General features: G+C 39.9%; 1 protein-coding gene across 6 annotated transcripts in view; it reads right to left on the reverse strand.

Moving 5' to 3' along the window:
* Positions 1-19,469, reverse strand: part of Cnot4 (CCR4-NOT transcription complex subunit 4) — a 114,042-nt gene extending 94,573 nt beyond the window's left edge. For 2 of the 6 annotated variants that reach the window (XM_052721154.1, XM_052721153.1), the window contains exon 1: positions 19,282-19,469. The gene's annotated coding sequence lies outside the window, so the exon portion shown is untranslated. The remainder of the gene's footprint in view (positions 1-19,281) is intronic. The other 4 variants (XM_052721158.1, XM_052721157.1, XM_052721155.1 and 1 more) reach the window with 3 other exon arrangements.
* Positions 19,470-24,818: the final 5,349 nt, after the last annotated feature.

Consider the following 24,818-nt stretch of genomic DNA (forward strand, 5'->3'; position numbering starts at 1 on the left):
CAACTTTACCCAAGCATTCAATGGAGGAAAGAAAGCCTTTATAACAAATGATACCAGAGCAATGATGCTGGGGTGTGAAATATTACTACTCAGGAAACAGTAAATTAAATCAACTTGAAATGGACCACACATTTAAATATAAAGTATGGTGGTCATGCATGCCTATAATCTTAGTACTTAGGAAGCCAAAACACGAAGACTGGAAGTTCAAGGCTTGAATGTGTTACATAGTAAGACTGTCTCAAAACACAATCACCCTTCCTACCACCACACACAAAATAAACAAATCTCCACCTCTAGCCCTTTTAACCTCCTTTAATTTGAAATTTTTCAGAACTCAGCATTAGGTAAAGGGTGCTTGGAGGACACAAAAGTCTTATCTATAAAAGAAAGACTTGGACCTCATCAAAACATAAAATTTTCATGCAAAAAAAATTAAGTCGGTGTAGTGCTAAGTCTTGTGCATGCTACACAAGCATTCCACCACTGAGCAGAGCTAAACCACCAGTTCTCAGATTTAAAGTGTACATTAGAGCTGGGAATACCCCATTTGACAAGATATTCCAGGCCTTGGGTTTAATCACCACCACCACATTAAAAAGACACAATAAGCCAGGCGGTGGTGGCGCACGTCTTTAATCCCAGCACTTGGGAGCAGAGGCAGGCGGATCTCTGTGAGTTCGAGCCCAGCCTGGGCTACAGAGTTCCAGGACAGGCTCCAAAGCTATACAGAGAAACCCTGTCTCAAAAAAACAAAAAACAAAAAACAAAAAACAAAAAAAAAAAAAAACCAAACAAATAAAAAGACACAATAAAAAAAAAAAAAGGAACTTGCTGGGTATGGTAGCTCACAACTTTAATCCCAGCACTCAGGAGGCAGAGGCAGGTGGAGCTCAAGGCCAGCCCTATCTATAGAGTGAATTCCAGGACATCTAGGGCTACATGGTGAGACCTTGCCTCAAAATAACAAAACAAAAAAGAAACTTTAGCTCTGTGAATAACACTAAAGAGAATATTCAGGTAATAGAAACTGGGGTAAAACATTTGCAAACTACTTTTTTGTGTGTGATACAGTGTCTCACTCTGTAGCCTAGGCTGACCTGGAGCTCACTATAGCCCAGGCTGGCCTCAAACTTGCAACTATATTTTTGCCTCAGTCTCCTGAGTACAAGGATTACAGGTGTGAGTCACACCCAGATTTCAAACTAAATTTTTAACAAAAGATTTTATATCTACAGTATACAAAGAATGCTTAAAACTCAATAGGAAAAAATCAATCCAATTGGAAAATGGGCAAAAGACATTTCACAAAAGGCCAGTAAGTATACAGGAAAATGTCTCCTGAGTTTGTGGGCTATGCCTATAATCCTAGCACTCCAGGGGTAAAAAGGATTGTGAATTCAAGGCTAGCCTGAGTGAGAACCCAGACTTCTAAACAAAACAAAACAAAATATTTCAATATCTTTATCTTTCAGGGATTGCAAACCACAGTACAACAGAATTACATACCTATCAGAATGACTATAGTAAGAACAGTGGTAAAAATTCTTATTGTCTTTTCCTATTACTGAGATAAAATACCTTGACAAAAGTAATTTAAGGGAGAAAGGGTTTAAACTCACACTTTAATGTACAGACTCTTATGGTGGGGTAGTCAAGACAGCAAAAGCTTGAACAAGCAGGTCACACTTTTGTCTGCTCCTGGTTAGAAGAGGAATGTATACAAGCAACTCACTCAGCCCACCTGTTCTACTTATACAGTCCAGGATCCTAGCCTGGGAAAGGCACCACCCAATCAAAGTAGGTGAGCATGCCCAAAGGCCCTTCTCAAAGACGACTCTAGAGTCTGTCAAGTTGACAATTAACACTAACCATCAAATACACAGAGAAATCAACAGGTATGTAGACTATATAAGGAGTTCAAGGTAAAAAGATTAAAATCAGCAAGAGACATGGAGAAATATTCAATATCACTAATATAGTAGAGTGCTTGCCCAGCATGCGCTCTCCACTCAAGAGGCAGAATGATCAGAATTTCAAGGTCAGTTTTGGCTACATAGCAAGTTCAGGCAAGCCTGAGATACTCGTGATCATGTTCACATCAATAAAAAAAATAGTGATGATAATAATAATAAAACAACTAGACATGTAATTACCAGATGTCCCAGCAATTTTACTTTGAGGAATACATCCTAAAATGAAAACTTATGTTCATGTAAAAACTTGGACATGAATGGTCATAACAGCTTTTCTAGTAAAAACTAAACACTGAAAACAATCCAACTGTCCCTTATCAGGTAAACTGCTGCACAGTTACACAGTGGTTCACATTTACCAGAGAATACTAATTAGTAATTAAGAGGAACAAAGACTGACAGATGTGATATATGGATTGAGAAATTATTCCTATGGATTAATCAAAATCTAGGTAAGCAGAACCAACAGAAATCAGGCTAAGCTTCAAATTTTAAGAACTCCCAAATAAAGAGTACTGAAGTCTAGAAAAAGAGCAACATCTTTGCTTCAACCTATCAAGATTATCTTCTGATTGAGCATCTAAGAATATGAAATTGTATGATCTCACCTATCTTCCTCCTTCCCAAAATTTCCACTAGCTATATATACTGGGGTTTGGAAATTTTTTGGTTTGGTATGTATCTTCTTTTGCCCTAATAATTTCTATAAAACCGAAAGTTTCTTCTCAAAGTCTAAGCATTTAAAGAATATTCATATAGATGCACTTTCCTATTATTGCCCTTTGTGTACTGTTATCTTTTTCAGTGGTTAAGAACAATAAAAATAGTAATTTTTTTCTAAAATATATCTGAGCTCAGAAGGCAACATCCTTGGTTCTAGTATCAATGGAGGAAAAGGATGAACTCTGAAACTTTTAATTTTAAATGTCTTCATCAAATTTCTTCCAGGTAGGGCTTGAGAGATAGCTCAGCTCTTAAGAGTGCATACTGCTCTTGCAGAGGACCAGAGTTCAGTTCTCAGTACCCACATTGGGCAGCTCATGACCACCTGTATGTAACTCCAGCTCCAGCAGATCCAACACCCTCTCCTGGCCTCCATGGGTACCTTCACACACATTAAAAATAATAATAAGTATTTTTTTAAAAAGTAAAGCTGGACAGTTGGCACATGTCTTTAATCCCAGGATTCAGGAGGCTGAGGCAGATCTCAGAGTTCAAGGCCACCCTGGTCAACAGAGGGACTTCCAGTACAGCCAGGGCTACATAGAAAAACTCTGTCTTGAAAAAAAGAAAAGAAAAAAGAAAAAAAAAGGGAGGGAGGGAAGAAGGGAGGAAGAAAGGAAGGGAGGGAGGAAGGGAGGAAGGGAGGGAGGGACGGAGGGACGGAGGAACGGAGGGAGAAAAGAAGAAAAAGAGGGAGAGAGGAAGGGAGGGAGGGAGGGAGGAAGGAAGGAAAGTGTCCTCTAGGCACAGGCAATAGCCTAGGAATAGGCTCTAGGCCTTTCTCTATTCACTTCCTTAACTTCCTCAACAGTGTATGATAATAGCTACTACTTACTAAATATATATCACACACCACACGGTGTTTTACACATTTGTAAAAAATTAAATAATTTAAACCTCACAACAGGTCTGTGAAATAGGTGCTTCTTTAAAAAAAATGTTTTTTACATTTGCCTTTTTTTTTAATGCTATGAATTGTGTGATATTTTGATTGTGTTCTTGACAAATAAAGCTTGCTTGGGGGCAGAGGGCAGAGCATAGAGATTGGAAGACTGTAGAGAGAGGGGCCAGACAGTGGTAATGTGGGGCTGAGAGAGGATCTCAGCCCTTTTATATGGAGGAACGAAAGAGGTAGGAAGCGACTTTGGCTGCTCCCTGCTTCTTTGATCTTTTCCGGTTTTTACCCCATATCTGACTCCTGACTTTTCATTGATAAGATTAATTAGAATAACACTTCATCTGGCATCCAACTTTTGGGGCACGAATTCACCAGATAGCCGCTTGCCTATGGCTTTGCCTGGAGCCACTGCACTGCCGGCTGGTTTTTCCTTTCTTTCTCCAAGCCCTCTGAGCCAGTCTGGGATTTTCTGGTTGTAGCCTCTCTACAGCAATTTCCACAAGTCTGTGGTAATGTTTTGTTTGTGCTTTAACAAATAAATCTTGCCTGAAGATCAGAGTGTGGAGTTAGCCACTAGAAGCCAGGCAGTGGTAGGACACACCTTAACTAGCAGGAGGAAATAGGAAGTGATATGGCTGGGCAGAGAGAAAAGTGATAAGCCATGGAGGAGACAGGAACTCAGCCCTTTTAGGCTGAGGATTCAGCAGATGTAAGAAGTCTCTCTAGTGACTGGCTCCTTTACTGATCTTTCAGCATTTACACTGATAATCTGGCTCCGGGTTTTTATTATTAAAACCAAGGTGCCTGGGCTTCAATGGCTACCGGAGTTAGTCCCTCACCACTGGCCAGCTCTGCCTTCAGGGAGCTCTGTGCTTTCATCCCACTGGTCACACATGCTGTTTTCTCACATTCCCCCGTGTCCGCCTTTCAGATGGCTGAGTCTTTGGCTCCTTTTCCCTGTGGGTTGTGGGCTTTCCCTGGGTCACCTCCTCAAGCTGCTGACACTGGATCAGCAGCAGCTCTCCTCAGCCAAGGAGTGCACCACTTGTGTGCTACACAGCAGCAGTCAGCCTTACAATTCACTGTCATCATCAGCAGATTTGGTGAGACAACTTGGAATTCTTAAAGGGGGGAATTAGTTTAAAAAAAAAAAAGAAAGTTTTTCCCCCACATTAAAAAATGGGAAACACTATTACAATGGAGGGAGTTAGGTCTCTGCATGATTCCACATGGATGATTTAAAAATGGAACAATTAAATGAGGAGATATTAACTCAGCTGGGATTTATGTAATGTCAATTATAAACATTATCAGTTTGGTAATTGTTTAAAAGTTGGTTGATATGAGTGCCAAGATACAAGCCTTAGAAAAGATTACTAAAGAAAATAATGCAATTTTGACTGACTAGTTACAAGCCTTAGAAAAACTTACCCAAACAGATAATAGAGTTAGTTATTCAGAAGAAGACAAAAGGAATTTTAAAGGAGAACCAACCTCACCATTACATTATAAAATTAGAAAGGAACAGCCCAAGGTTATCAAAAAAAAAATAAAATAAAATAAAAAAAACCCAACCTTAATTTATCCAGTCACCTTACAGGAACAACTGCCAAATGACAGCTTTCTCCAAGGCTATGTAAGAGCTGACTGGATTTCTGTGGAAATGTTAAGATTTGAGGAGATTTAAGAAAGTGAAGGTCTCATACGGTATATATTCACCTTTTGTGAGGTAGATGTTAAATTCATGGTCAACTAGTAATAGAATTGTCCCACAAGACTGGAAAGACTTGGTTACAGCAGTATTGGAACCTGGTCCTCAATTACAGTGGAGGACCTGGTGGAAAGATAAGGCTAAGACCATTGAACAACAAAGTGGGGCTAGAGGTAAGGAAATTTCCCAAGACCAACTTCTTGGAAAGGGCAATTATGCTGATGTACAAAGACAGTCTATATATGATGACCACACCTTGGCTCTATGCCATGCAGCAGCTTTGAATGTTGTAGAACAATCCTTTTCTATACTATGAATATGTATTACTCTCATTGGTTAATAAAAAGCTGACAGGCTGGTAGCTGGGCAGGAAGTATAGGCAGGACAGTCAGACACAGAGGACTCTGGGAAGGAGAGCAGAGTCAGAGGAGATGCCAGCCAGCCACCAAACAAGCAAAAATTAGTAACAAGCCATGAGCCATGTGGCAAAGCATACATAGAAATATGGGTTAATTTAAGTGTAAGAGTTGGCTAGTAAGAAGCCTGAGCTATCAGCCGAGCATTTATAACTCATATTCAGCCTCTGAGTCAGTTATTTGGGACCAGGCAGTCAGGACAGGAAGTGTCCATTTACAATGAATATTTTGCCTGCACATGTGGATGTGCACCACATGTGTGTCTGGTACACAAGGAAGTCAAAAGAAGGCACTGACTGGATGCCCTGGAACTGGAGTTATAGACAGTTGTGAACTACCATATGGATGCTGGGAACCAAACCCAGGTCCTCTGTAAGAGCAACAAGTGCTCTTAACTACTAAAACATCTCTCCAGCCCCCAGGCACTCCTCCTTAAAAAATGTATTAATTTATTTGTGGGATGAGTGGATGTGTGACATGGTGCACATGTGGAAGCCTGAGTTCAACTTGCAAAGATTGGTTCTTTCCTTCCACCACATGGATCCCACATAGGTTCCAAGAATCAAGCTTGGCAGAAAGTTCCTTTACCCATCAACAGCCCACCTCCATTTGTAAAAATGGAAAACTGAGAAACTAACAGCTCCTCTGGAAGAACAGGAAATGCTTTTAATCTGCTAAGCCATCTCTCCAGGCCTGCATTCCAAGTTTTTAATATTACTTTTTTCTTTCTTTTTTTGAAACAGGGTCTCACTCTATAGGCTTGAAACTCTGATCAGGCTGGCCTCAAACTGACATTCCTTCTGCCTCTGCCTCCTGATGGCTAGATTACAACAAGCATGACCTACCACTCCTAGCTCTAAACTCAGTAATATATAATAAAAAGAACAGAGTTCTAGAGCTGGAGATGTAGCTCACTGGCAGAACACAACATTAGTGCATGTAAGGAATCCCCAGTATCAAAAAGAACAACAATAATAATCCTCAAGAGTCTCTTGTTGCCATAAAATTATTAGTAAGGAAAAATAATGATATCTGAGTCCTCATTGCTAATGTGAGACAAATTTTTTAACAGACAACGGTTTCCCCTAAAACACCTGCCTATCTTTCAAAATCCCTCAGTGTAGCAATTTTCCCAGCACTTATATACTTGAAAATAACAGACAAGTCATGGAAATGGAGCGATGGCTCAGTGGCTATTCTTTCAGAGGACCCAAGTTTAGCTTCCAACACTCACGTCAAGTATCTCACAACCATCTAACTCCAGCTCTAAGCCATCCAATGTCCCCTCTGGCCTGTACAGACATTCACATATGTGGCATACACACACACACACACACACACACACACACACACACACACACACAAATAAAAAGCTTACCCTGCACAAATGCAATCTTAAAATCAAAATTAACACATAAAAAACCATACTAAGAAATCCCCGAAGAGAAGGCAAATGATGTTTGTGTTTAACAACCATAACCAGAAAAATAAGTTTAAAAAAAAAAAAAAAAGAGTCAAGCCGGGCGGTGGTGGCGCACGCCTTTAATCCCAGCACTCGGGAGGCAGAGCCAGGCGGATCTCTGTGAGTTCGAGGCCAGCCTGGGCTACCAAGTGAGTTCCAGGAAAGGCACAAAGCTACACAGAGAAACCTTGTCTCGAAAAACCAAAAAAAAAAAAAAAAAAAGGAGTCAAAATAGCTCTGCCAGCTAGACATGGTACCACATGCCTATAATCCCAGGACTACGGAGACTGAAGCAGCAGGTTTGAAGCCAGCCTGAACTATACAGCAAGACCCTGCTGCAAAAAGCAAAACTGAAAACAATGACAGGATAGCTAGCTCTGACACTTTACAAAAATGAAAGAGCTTAAGGAGAGGGGGCATGTCAAGCAGATTATAGCTGCATATCCATGAAATGCTTGGAGATGTGTGTGAGAGTTCAGATTGTGGGGAGATTCTAGAGTGTATGTGTATATATAATGAGACGAGTACAAAATTGAGATTAGTACACAACTATAAACATAAAATTCATTTACATTTCATATAAACCTTAAACTTACAGACCTGACATCATAAGAAAAACTTTTAATTTCAGTATATCTGCCTTTTGACTGTAGTCTCTCTTGTGAGAGCAGTATGGAACTTTCCACTATGGCTATCATGTTAGTATTCCAGTTTCAGATTTGGGAGCATTTTGGAATTTGAAGTTAGGGATAATCAACTTGCATTTCTCAATAATGTACTACATTATATCTTGGTTTTTATTATTACTAATATTACACAAATGCTACAACACCCATGGCATGAGGTAGATCCTTTTATAACACAAGAAAGAAAATGACTGGTGAAAGTGTAAATTTAAAATTCTAAGCACTTTGGGCTTCAGACAGTTTCAGCCTTGACTGTGAGAATCTCTGAGATTTACAAGTTAAATGCAGCATAAGAATACCTTAGATATTGAAGGAAGCAAGAAGTAAAAGTAAATATATTTATTATTCATCTACTATTTACAAAGCTAAAAAAGCCCCACATACACACACTTTAAAATACAAAGTAAGGGGGCTGGAGAGATGGCTCAGCAGTTAAGAGTACTGGCTGCTCTTGTTCAATTCCCAGCACCCACACAGTGGACCACAGCCACTTGTAACTTCTGTTCCAGGGGATCTGATACCCTATTCTGATCTCTACAGCGAGCAGACATACACGCAAGGTAAAATAGTCATACAATAAAAGTTAAGTAAGGATATAAAATTTAAAAAAATAAATAAAAAACACAAAGTGAGCTGCGCATAGTGGCACACACATTAATCCCAATACTTGGGGGGTGGAGACAGGAAGACTAGGAGGTCAAGGGTTATCCTCTGCAACAAAGGAGCTTTCCAGGGGCTGGCAAGAGGTTTCAGTAGGTAAAGGTACTTGCTACCTACCAAACCTGATGCCTAAGTTTGACCTCTGGAATTCAAATGATACAAGGAAAGGACTCCCAAAAGCTGTTCTCTAAACTCCACATGCACCAGTGGAATGAACATGCTCACACAAGTACACAATAAATAAAGAGCTTTAAAAAAAAATCAACATGACTTTCAGGCTAGCCTAAACTACCTAAAATACTGTCTCCAGAAAGAAAGGGGGTAAAATGCAAAGGATGGGGGATGTAGTTCAATAGTACAGCACTTGCTAGCATGAGCAAGGCAAGGGGGACAGAGAGGAGGGGAGGGGAAGAGACTTTAAGGTGTGAAAATTTCCTTCACAAAATGAAGCACACTGTCTGGAAATACATATTTGAAGAAAGTTGGCTTAATGAGGGTCAACAAACTGGATACTTTCAAAGGTCTCAGAACAGGAGCAGCAGCAGCAACAACACACACACACTACCACCACCACCACCACCACCACCACCACCACCACCACCACCACCACCAAAACAAAGATGGCTGATGTTTAAACAGATTGTTTTAAAACTGTATGCACTGGCCTGTGTTCATGTGTATGTGCACATGTGTGCATGTACATGTGGAAGTCACAGATGGACGCTGGCATCTGCTTCAGTCACTCCCTAACTTACCCACGAGACACAGTTTCTCACTGAAGGACTCACTAAGTCTCACTCAGGGACTCAGCAACTCCAAGGATGCTCTTTTCTCTGCCCACTCAGAGCTGGGATCACAGGTGCCCAACACACTCAGCTGTTCTGGTTGGTTGCTTTTGTTATTGTTTTGTTTTTTCAGTAGGTGCTAGGGATCCAAACTAAGGTCCTAATGCTTACACAGCAAGTACTTTACCAACTGGGCCATCTCCCCAGCCTCCAAGAGCAGTTTTGTAAAAACCAAGCATATCAAAGTAAATCAAAGAATAAATTTTCATTTTACAATGTCCTTACTACACTCTGTCCTGCTGACCTTAAAATCCTACTCATCCTTAAGAAAAGTTCAAGTTTTCAATATTTAATGCCCTTATTCATCAGAATTTTCTGCCATTCTTTCTGCCTCATCAAGCCATCATTAAACTTTAAAGATACCCAATAATATTTCCTGAGTGTAATTATTCAAATATAAGCAGTCTCATATCTTATCTATATTAATAAACACACAGAAGCAGATGACTTAAAATTTGTTATAAAAAGCGAGCAGGCACGGTGGCACACACTTGTAACCTCAACACTACAGGAGGCACAGGAAGAAGGATCATCCTAAATTCAGCACACTTTGTAGCTCTACAAAGCAAGACTCTGTCTTAAAGCCAGAAAAAAAAAAAAAAGAAGTTTTACTTTTTCCTATCTTAATGTTTCTATGTTTTCCTCACCATTACCCAGTAAATGAACATCTAAAATTGTTAAAAACTAAATTTCTTTTTTAGGTTTTTTTGTTGTTTTGTTTTTGGGTTTTTTTTTTTTTTTTTTTTTTTTTTTTGGTTTTTTGAGACAGGGTTTCTGTGTAGTTTTGGTGCCTGTCCTTAATCTCTCTCTGTAGACAAGACTGGCCTCAAACTCACAGAGATCCACCTGGCTCTACCTCCCGAGTGCTGGGATTAAAGGCGTGCGCCACCACCACCCGGCGAAAACTTGCTTCTGTATCAGCCACAGTTATGTTCTGAGCTACTCAGAAAGGTGAGGCAAAAAGATGACGTGAGCCTGAGATGCACACCAGCCTGGATAACATGAGACTCCGTTAGGAGCAGGTAAGGGAGTATGGCCTTGTTTTAAAAAATCGCAGTTTATACTATAAAAGACAAGGACAACACATTTCCTTAGTCCTATGTTCTAATCTAAACATGGTGTCACTTTGGGGCTTAAGGGACTGAAGAAAAGAGACTCAGGGACAGGATGGCTTAGCTGTTAAACAGGCATACTGTTCTTGTAGAGGACCTGAACTCAGTTCCCAATACCTACATCAGGAGGCCATGACCACCTGTCACTCCAGCTCCAAGAGATCCAACTCCCTTTTCTGGGTACCCATGCACACTTATCATATACATACAGACACACACATACACACATAAAGATAAATCTTTTAAAAATCCTGTAGAATTTCCACCTTCATGCTTTAATGTTTCTCAGAACAGCCTTCCCACTGGTCTTTAATACTTCAGTCATTAACCCCAAATTATTCTGCACAGTACTGAAAGAACAATTAATCTTTCTAGAAAAAAAAAAACAACAACAACAAAAAACACCACGTAACTTTTTTTTTTTGGGGGGGGGAGGCTGCTTCTTAACTGTTTTGCAGATTGAATTCAACCTGATTCTAAATATATACTTCATAAATCAACTCTACTTATACAAAAAATCTGTTACAATCCAAATTAACTTTCTTCCAGAAAAATCAGACTTCTTACATCCCCCTCACATCATGCTGATCTCTATCACCAAGTGTTCGCTCATGCTTCCATCCCCCACATGGAATGTATGGAATGTTCTTCTGGAGATGCTCTGAAGACACAAAGAGTTCATATTCTTTATTTAAGTCCCACTTTCTTCATGAAGCCTCTCTCCTACAACTCTGACGTGAAGACAATGGACTCAATTTTATGTATTATATACATTATTTCAATACTGCTCTGGACAGTGCTGTTTATACTATTATACTCTTGTCAAGATAAATGCAAACTGTCACTTTCTAGCATGTGGGTCTATAACATGAACTCAACTATCTGAAAAGCTGACGGCATGATTCTGATTAAAATTCAAAGTGTTTTTATTATGTCAAAAGAGTTCTAGTACAAAAGAATATAATGCGATGACTAGGATTTGATTCAAAGTGGTGCAGTATGAAGAGAATTAGGAAGAAAAGTGAGTAGGGCAGAGATGAAACCAAACTGACTGAGCTGATCATCTTTGAGGCTCAGAGATAGCTACACCACAGTCATAGTTCATTCCTATTTGCTGAAATTTTTTTCACAAAGTTTCATTTTTATAGCTGAATGCTAGAATACTTTCCTAGCACATATAAGCTCTAAATTCAAATCCCTGCGGCCCACCTTCCATTAAAAAAATTAAAAATAGCCGGGCGGTGGTGGCGCACGCCTTTAATCCCAGCACTCGGGAGGCAGAGCCAGGCGGATCTCTGTGAGTTCGAGGCCAGCCTGGGCTACCAAGTGAGTTCCAGGAAAAGGCGCAAAGCTACACAGAGAAACCCTGTCTCGAAAAACCAAAAAAAAAAAAAATAATAATTAAAAATAATAATCATCATCTTATCTTCATTTTAAATAATATGGTTACTGCTGCTGTTGTGGATCACTGGTACATCAAAATGGGTCTGGGGCAAACAAAAGGTTTGGTTTGGTTTTTCGAAATAAGGTCTCTCTCAGGAAGCCCAAGTCAGCCTCCAAGTACTGACATTACAGGTCTACACTACCATGCCTAGCTATAATTACTGGTGGGGAGGGGGGAAGAGATGCACTCCTTGAATTCATGATCATGCTGCCTCACTCCAAAGTAGCTAGGACTACAGACCTGTACCACTAGGCCTAGACTGTAATTAACTACTTTACCCAACAAATATCTACATCTCCACTGACAGTAAAAGAAAGGTTTCTAGAAAGATTCAATCTGACAGGGAACTTGTAGCATCTATATTCTTTTCTGCAACTTACTGAAAGTAAATTGGAAGAATATATGTCATAAAAATGTAAGCAATCTCCATGAAAAGCAAAATTAATCTTACCACCAAAGCAATAGTGCCTATATTACACATTTTTATTCAATTTTGGCATCCAGAAATGGTCCAAACAATTGCCGAAAAGTTTCAAAAAAAAAAATCAGAAAAAAGTCAAGTAAAGACTGGTGGTGGTGGTGGTGGTGGCGGTGGTGGTACACATCTTTAATCTCAGCACTCCAATCTCTGTGAATTTGAGGCCAGCCTGGTCTATAAAGTGAGTTCCAGGAAAGACTCCAAAGCAACACAGAGAAACCCTATCTCAAAAAAAAAAAAGTCAAGTAAAACATGGAAAGCAGCAAAGGTTTTTTTTTTATTTTTTAAAATGGAGAAAAAGCTGCTATAACCAAGGTTCAATAACCTAAGTCAGCCAATGTCACCTCAGTAAGTTCACAATGTAAAGACATCTGATGCCCAAATAGGGGATGAATTAAATAGGTTCCAATTATCAGAAAATTACATCTTGCTGAGAGACAGAAAAACATGCTTAAGAATTTCCAGATATTTGGCTTAGTGACGATGTACGTTACTGTTAAGGAATATTCCACCCCTTGGATATGTCAATATATAGCTACCATTCAGATTCAATCACTGCCTTTTCTACATCATTTGCTAATCCCTTCTACAAATAGTAATACAACACCTACTATTTTTAAGCAATGGTATTTTTTTTCCAATTACATTGAGTTTTTAAAGTTTGATTTTGGGTTTTATTTCCCCCTCCACCTTTTTGTTGTTGTTTTGTTCTGTTTTGTTTTGAGATAGGGTCTCACTGTATACCCTTGGCTGTCCTGGAACTCACTATGTAGACCAGGCTGGTCTCAAACTCAGAGGCTTGCCTGCCTCTGCCTCCCAAATGCTGGGACAAAAGGTATGTACCACTATGCCTGATATTTGACCTCTATTTTCACACACTGGTTTTGTACACAATTTGATTATTTTGATTCCTAATTCTATTCTATAACTGTTTAACTTCTTAAGAGATGAAATTTTTAGTGACCATACCAAACAATAAGTTTCTGAAGAGATGTCTAACACATATGCTATTCAAATACCAATGCTTACCCTAGTAACAGTACATCATCTACCTATCATTTAGTGCAAGTAAAGCTTGAAAGAGGAGACTCTTCCTATATAAACATCTTAATAATAAAAAAGCCATTCTCACAAATATACTGACTTGAAAAAGAAAATCATTTCAGACTACCTTATACTCATACATCTTTATTTTAGGCTTTTCTCTTATGACAAAAAAAAAAAAGCAAATAAATTACAATAAGGATGTAGCTAAGTAGTAATATACTTGCTTCATATACACAAGGTCAGAAATATATTCCTTAGCATGGAAAAACTAAACAAAACTAAAATATAAGGGGCCAAAAAATGTTGAAATTGTCCATAAACAACTTTCATGGAGGGGACAGGGTGGGAAAGAATGGCTTATATGGCATTTGGTGTACACTTGAAATCCCAGCCCTGGCTAGGCAAACACAGGGGGATCCCTGAGCTTTCACGGAGAGCCAATCTAGCCTAATTGGTGAGTTTAAGTCAATCAATAACTCTGTCCCCATTCCTAAAGTTGACACCAGAAGTTGTTCTTGCTCTCTGGCATACCCACAAACATGAATCTCTATGAACACACAAATGCACACATGGAGAGGCAGCCTTTTTTTTAATTGTGGAAGAATAATGTGGGAGAACCCACTAGAATACTACACTTGGAAAAGCTACCATTTTACCACACAGTTTTTCAACTAAAGAAGCCCGCGCCGAGTGGCGCATGCCTTTAATCCCAGCACTTGGGAGGCAGAGGCAGGCGGATCTTTGTGAGTTCAAGGCCAGTCTGGTCTACAGAGCAAGATCCAGGAAAGGTGCAAAGCTACACAGAGAAACCCTGTCTCGAAAAACCAAAAAAAAAAAAAAAAAAAAGAAGCCCACAAAATAGGCCAGGCATGGTGGCAAAAGTCTTTAATCCCAGCACTCAGGAGGCAGAGGCAGGTGGATATCTGTAAGCTCTAGGCGAGCCTGGTCTACAAAGGAAGTCCAGAACAGCCAGAGGGAAACCCTGGCTCAAAAATTAAAAATAATTAAAGTTAAAAATGAGATTAAAATTTTTAAATAAAATGTGTAAATACCGACAACTTGATCAAAGAAGTTTGATTATGCTATCATAATTTGTGTACTCTCAAGTTTTGATTGAAAAATACATTAAATCTTTAAGTTACCAGGATTACTACAACTTTCTTTTCAAGAATGTGTATTTGTAGACTTTTCCTAATAACTCTGAGGAAATAGAAAGTTTATAAAATGTTAGACTGTGTTACTAAGGTTTATCTAACACATGCTATTCCGGTGGGATGAAAACCATTTACAAGTTCCATTTAGATTAAGAAATCTTTTGGGAAATGTATGTAGTACATTCTAGTTATTCTGTTTCTAGAACAGCAAAAACCTCTATAACCTATTTCCCTACTGTTTGTGTTTCAAAACCAACTTAGTTCACTTATAACTTCCTTCCCAAAAAGTCAAAGCAATGTTATATATAGGTAGTACAGAACTATTTGAATTTTCAGCAGAGATTGAAGCTGTCTCATATTTAACCTACCTCACACCTTCTACAAAAACAATAACAGTTCAATGAGGTATTACTTACAGTCACATTAAAAAAAAAAATCATTAAAATGGACAGTGTAGGCCCCCTGGCAGTGGTATCAGGATCCAACCATGATGCATGAGCTGGCTTTTGGGAGCCCACTACCTTGCACAGCCTTGGTGAAGGTGGAGGGGGCTTGGACCTGCCTCTACTCAATGTACCAGGCTCTGCTGCCCCATGGGAGACCTTACCTTGTGGGAGGAGGGAATGGAGGGTGGGTTGTGGGGGGTGCGGGCAGAAGGCTGGAGGGGTGGGAGGAAGGAAAAGAGGGAGATCTGTGGTTGGTATGTAAAATGAATAAAAAATTCCTTAATAAAAAAAAAAAGTTGCGGGGTTGGGGATTTAGCTCAGTGGTAGAGCGCTTGCCTAGCAAGCGCAAGGCCCTGGGTTCCGTCCTCAGCTCTGGAAAAAAAAAAAAAGTTGCAAACAAAAAAAAAAAGATAAAATGAAGAGTGTACTTCATTGTAAAAGAGGCAGTAAAGAGGAAGAAAAAAGAAAAGCTTCTAAAATCAAACTACTTAATGAATTTTTCATTCTCTTAAAACACAAAATCCAGCCGGCCGGTGGTGGCGCACGCCTTTAATCCCAGCACTTGGGAGGCAGAAGCAGGTGGATCTCTGTGAGTTCGAGGCCTGCCTGGGCTACAGAGTGAGTTTCAGGAAAGGGGCAAAGCTACACAGAGAAACCCTGTCTCAAAAAAAAAAAAAAAACCCAAAAACCAAAAAACAAACAAACAAACAAAAGCCTATAAGACACAAAATCCTTTTTACAATAAAACTCCCTGAAAGCTACTGTTTAGCATGCAGGAGGCTCCTTGTTCTAACCTAGTACCACCAAAATAGTAAGTAAAACTCCCCTAATGCTAAGAGCTCATCCTTAGGCAATGCCTTCTGTCTTTTATAAAGTACTGAGTTATCCTGGATTGGTTACATGATAGTTCACACCTGTAATTCCAGCCTAAGGAAGCTGAAACAGGATGACTGCCCTGTGCTTGAAGGCAGTTTATGCTAAATAGTCAGTTTCAGGATAGCCTGAGCCACAGAATTAAGACCTTGTTTCAGAACTACAAAAACAAAATAATGAGTTGCAAGCTATCTCTAGCATTTCCATTTAAATAAAATTGACAAATGTCACAAAACAATTTTATTTTGTATTTTGCTGTTTGACTGTGTCTCTCATCCTAATCAAATTAAAGGTTTGTCTATGCAACTTTCTAAAAAATCATGATAAGCCAACTTTAAGAAACTCATGTTTAAAAATCTTATACAAACAATTCATTTAAAGACTTCAACTATTCAACTTGGCAGAAAGAATTCCAATTATCAAAGGAAATCATTAAGTATGAAGCTGCCATGTTGAAATGTTACAAATAAAAACTACATAAAAATATTTATAAAATTCAGCTTACTTCCTATTAATGTGTCAAAGAACTTTTACATCTTCTCTAGACATCCTAAAGATCCCAAGTAAATTCACTTTTATTTCAAAAGGCTAGAAGCAAGAATATGATGACCCCAGAGAAGAAATGACTTAAGATATTTAGTGAGCCAAATACTTTTACAAAGAAAAGATGTATTAGAAACTCACTCACCCCTTCTATCAGACAAACAGTCCTCTCCTTAGAACATACTGCTTACAATTCAGCCAAGTATGACTGCCAAGAGTATCTAGACAAGATTGTTCAAAGTGACAAGCTTTCTACCAGCCGTCTATTTTTTACTTGGAGTTGAAGACAAAGTATTGATAAACTAAATGAAAAGTATTTTTTAAAAACTTCAAGGAAAGATAAGTTTTACTATATAAATTGCTTCCGATACTCAGAAGAATAGGGATTTATTCAGTCTTGAAAAATAGGGGCTTAAGTGGCTAAAAGGAAAAAAAGGAGCTTTGGCCAAGCGTAGCAGGGCACACCTAGCACTTAGGAGGAAGAAGCAGAGAGATCTCTACAAGTTCAAGGCTAGGCTGATCTACATCATTTGTTCCAGGTCAGTCAGAGCTACATAAAGACCCTGCCTTGAAAAAAAGAAAAAAACAAAAACAAGCAAGCTTTGTGAGCAGCTTTTCTAACCTTACTTTACATTTTTTTAAAGACTTTTTCACAATAACAGACTGTAACACCAAATACAAGAATACAAGAATACTCAAATTTTATAGGTAAAATATGTAAAACTTACAATAACCCAATAATATGCAAAAGCGTCTAGAGGGACTGCATTTGTATTTACATGTAAAGTGTTACTGTTTTTCCCAGAGACAAACTGCATCATGAGATTGTTACTGTGACTTTAAATATTTTTGCATATTTGTGTAGGTGTATATATACAAAACAAAATAAAACAAAACAAAACATATATATTTTGCAAAACAAACACTGTTTTTCAAGACAGGGTTTCTCTGTGTAGCCCTGGCTGTCCTGGAACTTGTTCTATAGACCAAGCTGGCCTTGAACTCAGAGATCCTCCAGCCTCTGCCTCCTGGGTGCTGGAATTAAAGGTGTGTGCCACCACAACCCTACCTTACTTATATATTAAGAACACAATGTATTATGTTCAAACTTGACATGTATGTATCTGACCTACATAATCCTATTTGCTTTTCTGGTAATTCTTTATTTCACCGTGTTATATTATAGCAAAGGCTCTGATTTCTCTTTACACAAACTAGTACATTTCAATTTTGTTTTCACTAAACTGTAGAGGCTATATGCCACTCTTGCTCTTGGGTTTCTGGTTTTTACTATAGGCAATAACAGCTAAGTGCCACTGTATATACACAGCTTTGTGACTTCTTTGCTCAGCCCACTTCTTTTCTATGAAAAAAAATATATATATATAATATATATATATGGAATGTAAGTATACCCCAAAATATCAACTTCTCTTCTGTATACATACCCAATGTATTTTTCCAAAAACTTATTCAGATAACTCCAGAAATGTCAAAAGAGGGAATTTCCCAGATCAAAAGGGGGGGGGAGTCAATTTTACACTAGAGAGACAGGAAATCCCCACCCAAATCACAAATAAATGTTATCAATTAACATAAACATCAATATAAAAGGAATCCGTTACCTACATATAATCAAAATACCATTTGTATTTGCATGTGGTGTTCACGGATGAATTCTATGTGTGAGTGCCAGATTCATCTTGTTTTGAAATGCTAAGCTGTTCTTTATGGGTGTAATCAGAGTCCACATCAAGTGTCCTGAGGAAAGGCAACTCAGGAGACCGTTGAGTGGCATGGAGAAGGTCGAAAATGAAAAGAGGGTTGTACAAAGCCATGGTCCAACAGATCGAATGTGCAACAAAAAGATCCCACAATGCAAAACATTCCTTTCCTGAGTAGCCTGAAGAAAGATCTTTTCTCTTAGCGTGGATAGTATCCTACCTGACTTCATTCACTTTCCAACTTCCTTTACTTTTCAAGGAACAACAAGGGGCATCTCCCCTTTTCTGGAAGTGTGTGTTGAAAGAATTTGTACGGGAAAGAGGGAAGGAATCGACTATTCTCAAGAAGGTTGGGAAACAGGTGGGTTACACAGAGCAACGGAGCAGCAACATAATCTAGACCCTCACGGGGTGGCTTTAAGATGACAGATGTGGCTAAAGGAGACTTGCACGTCGGAATCAGCTCGGGTCTGGCAGACAGACCGGGGGCTGACTGCATGACTGCAAGCACTAGAGGGGGCAGAGGCTAGATCTAGAGCGGCATCAGTGGAGAGGGGGTAAAAAAAAAAAAAGCAAAAAAAAAAAAAAAAAACCAAGCACCAAGCAGGACCGGTGGGCAATGAGCAGCAGCACCGGTCGGAGTGGAAGTGATGGTTCTGGCTTGGGAGACCAGGGCCAGTTGGAAAGGACGTCAGAGGGGAAAGGGGGCTGGGGAAACAAGGAGGACCGAGACCTAAGGATACTGTGGCCAGAAAATTGCGGGGAAAAGCTGGCGATGAGAAGCCCTCTTGGCTCCCCAATTGAAGAAATTCTCGAAGGAGAGCCGGCACTCGCCGCCGCGCTGCCTCCAGCCCGGCTGCCTTTTCCTGGTGGTAACTGCTGTGGCGTAGAGGGGAGAGGGAGGAAGAGGAGGAGGAAGAGGAGGAGGAGGCAGCCGGAGGAGGAGGAGGAGGAGGAGGGTGAAGACGAGGCGGGGGGTGGGGAGAAAGGGGGGTGCGGCCTGCACAGTCCCAGCGAAGCCTCCGCTCTCTCGTAGCCGGTCAGCCCCGGGTTTCCCCTAAGCCCAGCCCCGCAGACACTCACCCGCCTGCCTTGCCTCGCTTTTCCCTTAGCCGACTCCACGCGCTGCTGCGTCCTCACAGGAGACCAGTGAACGAGAGTCGGCGAAAAAACTCTTCAGAACCGGGCCTGACTGCTTCAGCGAGTCCGACCTTTACGGCTGAGAGAGAGACTCTCAGCTTTCGGTGGGTTCCACAGCTAGACGGGCCACCATCTTACATTAGGGTAAGACTCCTCCGGGCTCCGGTGCGCAGGCGCACGCCGATCCGGCTGGGAGGGGCGGGGGAGGGGCGGGACTAGCGGCAGGCGGCCGAGTGGGAGGTTGCGGCGGACTGATCCGCTGCACCCTGGGAGTTGTAGTCCTCAGAGGGCAGCCGCCCCGGGGCAGGCCGGGAATTGAAGTCATCAGTGGAGACGGCACTCGGGGAGCTCGCACCTCACGTGGCTACTGGAGCGCCGGCTTTCTTCTTGTTTTGCTTCCTCCTCTGCCGGCGTGTGTGGCTACCGTGTCATGTGGTCGGCCGTTTTCATTAATGTTTGCTGAAATGTAGGAAACTAAAACTCTACGAAACTTAACTGATTTGGAGGGAGCAGAGAAGTGTCTTATCTGCCCCGCCCTCCATAGATAGGTATCCTACGGGGGGGGGGGGGGGGGGGGGGGCGGTGAGGAGATAGAATCAGGTTGAGGATTTCAAGAGCGCGGGATTTGATCTAGAGTGAGGATTTGATATGGTTTGGAAAAGTGAGCGTTCGTTTCCCGATCTTTGCGCGTCCTGCCACCAGCAGGGTTGATCTCATCCTTACGGCGAAATCGCCAGAGAAGAAATATCCTGAATTGCCAGATGCACATTTCCCAAGAGAACTCGTGCAGTCAGAGTAGCCTGTGCTGCGGATGCGGAACAGCATGAGGACTTCACTGCAAACTCTTGTTGGCTGCCAGTCCAGCCTGCACAGCTGTGTGCGTCAGGTTCGCAAACTGCAGAAATAAACACGTCCCAAAAAAACGTGATGCAACCGCAGCCGGTTCCAGCACCAAGAAATCCAAAATAGCAAAATCAGTCTATTGACTGCACTTACCTGGTTGCCTCCAAGAACTCTGTTGTAGGTGGCGCTCCCGGGGCAATCGGTTCTGTTTATTGCGTGTATATTATTCATCCATTAGTACAAATATTGAGTTCCTCCTTGGTACCCAGCCCTGTGCCATATGCTGGGAACATACAACAGTGAGCAAAACACAAATCTGTCCCCATTCCAGCGTGAGTGCACGTGCTGGCGTTTGGAGAAGTGAAAGGAAACAAATTTTCATATCCAAGACAAAAATACACAGGATGCAACTGTGGATGTACCACAGTGGTAGAGCGTTGTCTGGCACACTTGAGGCCTGAAAGCAAAAGGCGAGAGGGGAGGATTTAAAACAGAAAAGGGAAGAGTAGGGGAAGAAATTGAAGTTTTAAAATCTGTATCTCTTAGTGAGAAGCCCTCATTTTATTTTTCTATAGTTCCATTTTCACCCAAGCTAAAGTCAATAATTTTAGTGAAGAATTAGTATGTAATAAACTCATACTTAACTGAATTTGATGTTACAAAAATCATATAAAATGATTACCTGAAAAGAAGCTTAAAAAATCATTTGCATTCATCCTCAGGTACTTAAATGTCTAAATATTCCATATAGGTAGCACGTATATTTTTTTAAATCTGATGTATTTATATATATAATATGTGTTATATATATTATTATTCTATATTGGATAAGCAAGATAATGTAATGAACAAATAAGTTTTTGTTTTATGTTTTTTTTTATTTTAGATAGTGTCTCCTTGTGTTATTCAGGTTGGCCTTGAAGCTGTCATTCTCCTGCATCAGCCTCCTGAATACTTGAATTGCAGGCATGTGCTGCCATGCCCAGCCAAGTTTTTCCATTACTGGAGGCTAGACTCAGTAAGAACTGTTCACAGTAAGTTCATTTCTTGAGAATCGCCTGCCTGTGCAAGTCTAGGGTAGCTTCTTTAGAGAAAGAAGAAATCTAAGGTTGGTTGTTTAGCTCACACCTTTAATCCCTGCACTCAGGAGGCAGAGGCAGACAGATCTCTGTGAGTTTGAGGCTAGACTGGTCTACAGAGCAAGATCCAGGACTGGCACCAAAACTATACAGAGAAACTCTGTCTCAAAAAACCAAAATAATAATAATAATAATAATAATAATAATAATAATAATAATAACCAAAAAAGGGGGCCAGACAGGGTTTCAGTTAGTGTAAGAGAGAGTATGAAAGAGGTTAATGGGGGGGGGGGATGAAAATGACCCAAATTTATGTTATACACATATGAATTTGCCAAAAAAAAGAATAAAAGAATTAAAAAGAATCACACCTTTGGACACAGTGGTATGAGACCTTGTCTCAAAGTAAAAATCAAAGTTAAAGCCTAGGGACATAGCTAAGTGGTAAAGTACCTACCTGCCTGGTGCAAAAGCCCTGAGTTCAATCTTAAGTGCTAAAATTAAAAAAGTTACAAAGTAATATATAGTAAAATTACCAATATTTCCATAAACATGATTGTTCTAAAAATATAATAAACTCATCATTTGCTAGCATTAGAACAAAATCCCCATGTATGTGAAAGTTGTAAAAACTAACTGGTGTGGGTGTGTTTTTGTTCTTCTCTGGTGGACAGCACCTGATCTATCCTTAGTTACACTATTACATAGTTTCCTAATGTACTTGTTATTTGTTAGAACTGAAAACACAAACAACTTTGTGTTCATTTGTAAAACAAGTTAGACCTTAGATAATTAGATGTAAGTTGTATTCAGATAATCACCTGTGGTGGGGCATTTAAAAGTCGTGAGGGACATAAAGTGGCTATTCACATAAAATTATGAGGAACAGCTGGTCGGTGGTGGCGCACGCCTTTAATCCCAGCACTCAGGAGGTAGAGCCAGGTGGATCTCTGTGAGTTCGAGGCCAGCCTGGCCTACCAAGCGAGTTCCAGGAAAGGCACAAAGCTACACAGAGAAACCCTGTCTTGGGAAAAAAAAAAAAATTATGAGGAAGAGTCCCCCCATTTTTGCAGGAAGATTAGTATGTGCCCTTAACTACTCAGCCAACTCTCCAACCCCAGGAATACATTTCTATAAAAAAAAAAAATCACAAGATTCATACACATTGTCTTAGGGTTTCTATTACTGTGAAGAGACACCATGGCCACGGCAACTCTTATAAAGGAAAACATTTAATTGAGGTGGCTGCTTACAGTTCAGAGGTTTAGTCCATCACAACTGAGGTGGCAGCTTACAGTTCAGAGGTTCAGTTCCATTATCATCATGGTGGGCAGCATGATGGTGTGGAGGCGGTCATGATGCTGGCTACATCTTGATACAGCAACCGGAAGTCAACTCAAACACTGGGAGGTATCCTGAGCATAGGAAACCTCAAAGTCTGCCCCACACTAACACACTTCCTCTTACAAGGCCATACTCACTCCAACAAAGCCACACCTCCTGATAGTGCCATTCCCTATGAGCTTATGGGTGCCAATTACATTCAAACAACCACACACATCAAATCTTTCTTTCTTTCTTTCTTTTTTTTTTTTTTTTTTTTGAGACAGGGTTTCTCTGCGTAGTTTTGGTGCCTGTCCTGGATCTCGCTCTGTAGACCAGGCTAGCCTTGAACTCACCGAGATCCACCAGGCTCTGCCTCCCGAGTGCTGGGGTTAAAGGTGTGCGCCACCACTGCCCGGCTCACATCAAATCTGTAATGTGTATTTAGTTACTTGAGAGGATTGTGACTGGAAGGGGAAAGGAGAAGAAACATAACTTTTGACAGAAATTGTTGCATTGATTTTTGGTTATGTATATGAAATAGTTTCATACATTTTCAAAAATAGATCACTCTGCTGTGTTGAGAATGGATTGGAGAAAGACAAGAATGAAACTGCAACAACTAATTAAGAGAATATTTCAGTCATCCAGATGGTTACTCTGATTGTGGTGGCAAAAAAGACAAAAAAAAAAAAAGGTAATAAATTCAAGATACATTTTTTGAGATTGAAATAACAGGACTGATAACTGAAAACGAAGGAGCGCTCATGAATGAGTCATATTTTTCTAGACTAAATAGCCTTGTCAATGAGGCTCCTTGGTTAAAAAGAAAGGAAGGAGGAAGGAAGGAAGGAAGGAAGGAAGGAAGGAAGGAGGAAGGAAGGAAGGAAGGAAGAAAGAAAAAGAAAGAAAGAAAGAAAGAAAGAAAGAAAGAAAGAAAGAAAGAAAGAAAGAAAGAAAGGAGATAATGATTGAAATAGCATGTATGGAATGTAGAAGGACAAGTTCATGTGAAAAGAAAGCTGCAGGATTTCAAAGGAATAGTGATTGCCCACTTGAACCTGATGAGCTTATTTTTAAATTTTTATTTATTGTATACGTGTGTGCATGTTTGTGAGTAGTGGAGTGCACTTTTATAAATTACTCATATAAGGATATTTTAAATAAATATTTCAAGTCGTGTTCTTATGAACCTTACTACATGCAAAGAAATGATTATTCTAGGGTTGGGAATGTAGCTCAGTGGTGTTGATCGCTTAGCACTCATGAAGTGCTGGATTTGGTCCCTAGTACTGAAAGAAAAATCAGATTGCTTTAATATTAATAAATACCAATGTCACATTGTTTGTGGATCTTTATTTTCCTCAAACCCTACTAACTGTGGATTTTATTGTTATTTGCTATTTTTAGTCTCATTTAATGAATATTTGAGTGTTAAATGTTGGGTATAGGTTTTGGTATTCAAGGTTACCTTAGGATTTGAAAGAAAAGAGAGAGAGAGAGAGAGAGAAAAACAAATAAAATAACTATAAAATTATTAACTTATTGTCAAAGTATTAGGAGGGAAAAAGAATAAAGTGGAGGCTAAAAGCTCCTGGGCTGGCCTGTGTTAAAAGGGAGAGCTTTCTAAAGAGATGACTTAATCTGGGATTTAAAGGACTAGAAACACTGATGCCATTTTTTTTAAAAAATGACCCATGTCAAGACCTTGATGTAGGGATATCGTTAAAATATTCCAGGAATGGAAAGCTAATCAACCAAGTCGATGCACAGGCACAGTGGAAGGAAGTCAGAAAAGATTCCGATTTGGATGAAGTTTAGATTTATTCCTAATGGCATAGTAGACAATTGAGCAATAACATAGAAGAGTGACTTGACTCTATTTAGCTTATCAAAATATTGCTGTGCCTGGCTGTGGTGGCACATACCTTTAATTCCAGCACTTGGGTGGCAGAGGCAAGCAGATCTCTGTGAGTTCAAGGCCAGCCTGAGTCTACAGAGCAAGTTCCAAGACAGCCAAGGCTACACAGTAAAACCCTGTCTCAAAAACAAACAAACACAATCAATATAAAACAATATAATATATATATATATATATATATATATATATATATATATATATATATATATGGAGAGAGAGAGAGAGAGAGAGAGTTGTGTTTTCTGTGGGTAAGGGTGGAGGGTAGCACATGCCTTTAATCCCAGCACTAGAGGCTGAAGTCGGCAGATCTTTGT

This window comes from Peromyscus californicus, unplaced genomic scaffold (genome assembly GCF_007827085.1).
Source record: "Peromyscus californicus insignis strain IS unplaced genomic scaffold, ASM782708v3 Scaffold_6__1_contigs__length_162567912, whole genome shotgun sequence".
NCBI classification, from domain to species: domain Eukaryota; kingdom Metazoa; phylum Chordata; class Mammalia; order Rodentia; family Cricetidae; genus Peromyscus; species Peromyscus californicus.